A 4502-nucleotide genomic window follows, 5' to 3' on the forward strand; every position below is an offset into this window, starting at 1 on the left:
ATTATTTTACAATTTCCAAATTATGACTTGATATTTAATATTGTGAATTTCATGTTTCTACCATGAGTTGGTATTTCAAGTGCTTTCAAGACATGTGTCAAGCTTTAAGCTTTCTTATGACAAATTGGATTATTGATTATATTGATTCATGAGATTGAGTTGTTACAATGAGTCTTGATATTTCTTCACAGTTATTGATGTTGCCATGACTTAATGAATTGATATATTTTGATACTGAGAAAGATTGATTTGATTTGAGTCAAGTTAGGAATCCACAAATTAATTATGATTTGATAAATAATAAAGAGATTTGATTTGGTCTTCATAATAGACCCTTGTGATGTTTGTGGTGGATTTCCTAACGCGTTCTGAGCTTGTGTCTGGGAGTATTATTTAGGACCGAGTGGGAAATGTGGTATTTTCCCCAAAACTACATGCCACCATAGGATTGATATTGATAATTTTAGGCAGGAGGTCGAGTATGAGATTGTGATCACTAAACTTAGGTTGTACTCCCTAGCAAGAGTAGAACTCTCCTGCCAATGTGGGGTTCTCTTCTTAGGAGGGAAAAATATTGGACTCCATATAGCTCATATGGTTTATGTCGGTTATAAGAACCTCCCAAGTCCATAAGAGTTCAAGTTTCATGAGTTACCGAGTCACTCTAAGTCATGATTTAAAGAGTTTGAGTTGATTTTAATGATTTATGAGATATATAATGCTTGCATTACTATTAATGATTTACAAGTAATATATTTCAGTTAATTCAAGCAAAGAAAGTTGTTATCGTCAGCATGCATGATTTTCATAATCATTTATGATATTATTTATAATGTTGCATTGCACCCCCACATACTCAGTACATTCCTTAAAGTACTGACCCCCATATATTTCTATATGCTACAGTGTCTTATAATGTAGGTACAAATTGTAGCATAGATACCGCATTCAGTCAGTCCGCTGCTCCCAGTCAGCAGATGATGAGTCCTTTTGATTTGAGGGCTTGAGGTTGTTATACAATTCAAGAATTATTCTATTTTCTTATTTTAGTCGTCCTGAGCTTAGATAGTTTGGAGTCATGACCCGGCTATCTAAAGTCAGTACCAGTAAAGGCTTCATAGACAGTCAGTAGAAGTTGATGTATTCAGTTTTAGTTTTGTTTGGTAAAAGTAGAGTTGTAATCTTGTAAAGTTCATGTTTATATTGATCAAGTTCAGAGAAGTTCTATGTTTTCACTAATTTTATATAGATTTAAGCATTTTATCCATTTGCTTATGAGTTATGCCAGTAGGAGGGTTAGCTTAGGGTCACTTGTGCCCCTAAGCACCGTGTGATTTCTCGGGACCCAATTTTGGGGTGTTATAAACTTGGTATCAGAGCATAGAGTTCAAGTGCCCTAGGGTGTCTATGAAGCCGTGTCTAGTAGAGTCTTGCGAAATGGTACGGAGACATTTGTACTTTTCTTCAAGAGGCTATAAGACATTTAGAAAAGGTCTCCATTCTTTCATGTCTTAGATCATGCTATAGAAAATTTCTTTGAGAAACTTATGCAGTTTCTCATATTCCTCTATTCAGGGTATCCCCACCTTATTTTTGAGGTATTAGAGACAATCAAGCTTAACTCTTTGCAGATAGTACTTTCTTAAGTAGTCTCTACAGATAGTTATGGAGTTTTAAATGTGCTAGAAAGTATCCTATTAGTGTCTTATAATTCCTTTCCTATGAATCGTGTAATAAGCCTAAGTCAGTTGCGCTTTTAGATTTCTTCTCAAATTCTATAATGAGAATCTATACTTCCTTATCTATGTACTGTTCTTGAGGTAACATGATCTGCAACTTTTAATTTCCCTCACTGACAATGCCCTTAGACTTGTAAGCAAGAAATTTTAAAAGTCTCACAAAGTGGCCTGAGAAGAGCTTACCAACATATTATAAGTTTCCTAAGTTCAATGTTATGCCCTCTCCCTTATGATTCATTCAGTTAAGATAGAGTAAGATGTGTATTCTTAGATTATTGACTATTGTATGGTGAGTTTCTACTTCTCGTAACCTTGTTATCGTCATGATGTTGAAATTAAAAGTCTGGTGAAGCCGTGTGGGGCTCTTTCGATTCACTAGCATAATTACTTTGTTATCTATCTCAAATTCTTTCTCAAATTGCAAAATCAAAGACTAGTGAAGCCGGGTGAGGCCTATTTTAATTCACTAGTGACTCTTTGTGTATCTTATTTCCTCATGCTGGTTGGAACTGGGTTTAGAGGTGTAATGGCAAGAAAGGTGAAAAGTGTGATTTATTGGGAGTATGTATAGCCGAGCCTTTTGCATGTGATCGAGTTAATGATGAAGTGATATTGATCTTGTGTGTCAGCTCATGGAAGAAAGAGAAAGAGTTATTGGTGGAGGTAAATAATAGTTTACTTAAGGTATGAAAAGAGTTGTTGACCGTGTGTTGCACAAGATAAGTGTAGGTTATGGATGATGATACTTAGTGGATGAGTGTTGTTAACTTAGGTGCTCCTGAGATTGCAAGGGGAAGTTAAGTTGAGGCTTAGGAAGCTATGAACTAAGTTAAGTTGTGTATGAAGGATAGATAGTAATGATGGGTAGAAGGGAGGCGTGTTGATGGATTATAAATGAGAGAGGTCATATGATTATGACTAATTATTGTTATTAGGTGGTTTAAGTAGGCTAGTGTTTATTGACATTTTGTTTTATATTTTCTAAGAGAGAATTCTGTGTGTGAGGTGGAGTTGTAAGTTATGTTGAGCGTCAGGCATTAACCTTAGATGATTGGTGGCTATGAAGGTGGATGTGATGATTTCTTAATTAGTGGTGCTAGTTATAAAGAAGTGATCTAATGGGCTTGGACAGTGTATACAAGAGCTTGAGTTTGATCAACTTATAATTAAGTTTGATTTTGTGTTCTTGGTGAGAAATCTTGCCCAAGGTGCTATGGGGCTGCTTTATTTTCTAGGGTCATTGTATGTGGCATAATTAGTAAGTTCTATGGAGTTTCTAGGTGGAGGAAGACTAGTTAGGTAATTAACGATGTTCCTAATAATTTAGTCAAGGAGTGTAATGGCTTTAGTCTAAGGGGGAGATAGTAGAATGAGTAACCAGGTTAGGTTGTCAGGTTCTAATGGGTGTGCCAGTAAGTTGTGGAACAGCTGTGAGAAGGGATATTGCTCGACCCATTTTATTTTAGTATTTTTTGTCATTCCAGCATTCATTCATGCTTTGCGTTTTGATTCTATGACTATGATTCATGTCCAGTAATGCCATAAAGAATCTTGTCCTCACTTAGTTACTGAAATGCGGAGTTTCAGACCTTTCACCGGTTGGAATCACATTTCATAGTTACGAATTCCCAATTTAGGTCATGCAACGCATGACTTATGTACTCAAGTTTTGTGACATGTTCAGTTCCAATGTTCAAGCGCTACTTTTAATGATCAGCAAAGAAAAAAAGTCATATTTATATCGTGCATGTCCCCAGGCCATATTTCTTTGATGGTTTTATGATGTTAAATCCTCTATTCCTTAAGCCTCAGTTGAGTGTCAAGTTATTCATAGCATCTATTTATGTGTCAGATCCTCATGCTCTAATTTTTTAGTTATCTTTCCTTACCCAAGATAGTGGTGGTGAATAGTTGTTTAGTCGGGAGAGAGGAGATATTTCCTTATCAATGATAGAGGGTGGCATGCCTACTTTGGCTTGGCAGTAATGTGAAGTAAGATTGAGGATAAGTCTTTGATGCATTTTATGGTTAGTTGAAGTTTAACGTGTTATGAATGGAAAGATTGTGGTGTGTTTATTTTGTGTAATTCCATGAGTTGGAAGGAATATTGGAGTGAAGCATTTGTGTAGGACTTGATTTGCTAGGAGTATGCCAGGTGTGCTTGAGGTGAGTGCATGGAAATTTTTCTTGATAAGAGGTGTGTAGGGTATGAATATAGGCTTGAATGTTGTGTTTGTGTGCATGTGGATGGGTGCCTTGCACATTAGTAAATGGCTAGTACTAGGTGGATTGAAGTTGTCGAAGTAGTAATGAGAATTACTCTTGAAGTGAGAGGTTGTAAGAATATAGATGTGTGGGAGCTCATGATTCAGAATAGGGTTATGTGGTGAATCTTGTAGTTCTAGGTTAGGCATGAAGACGATGAGGGGGTTTGGTTTGAGGGGATATGAGTAGATGGAAGTATCGGTGTAATGTGAGGATTGTAAGTTGAATCGATCAAGTATAGTATTAGAAGGGTATAGTATAGTCGAGAGAGTGTTTGAGAAGTGTGGTTGAGTTTGAGAGTAAGGAGTTGCCTTGCTTGAAGCTTAGTACTTTTGTCCTGACTTATGATTCATAGGTTTAGGTTTCAAGTTATGGAATTATGGTAATTCTATGATCTCTGATTCAGATGTCTTGTTTAGATCTTGCCTAAAGTTCTTTGCTCCTTCAGACCATTAGAATTCCTTGGGAGGGTATTGAAGAAATCCTCTACTTAAGTAT

The sequence above is a fragment of the Capsicum annuum genome, chromosome 1 (assembly GCF_002878395.1).
Source record: "Capsicum annuum cultivar UCD-10X-F1 chromosome 1, UCD10Xv1.1, whole genome shotgun sequence".
NCBI classification, from domain to species: Eukaryota; Viridiplantae; Streptophyta; class Magnoliopsida; order Solanales; family Solanaceae; genus Capsicum; species Capsicum annuum.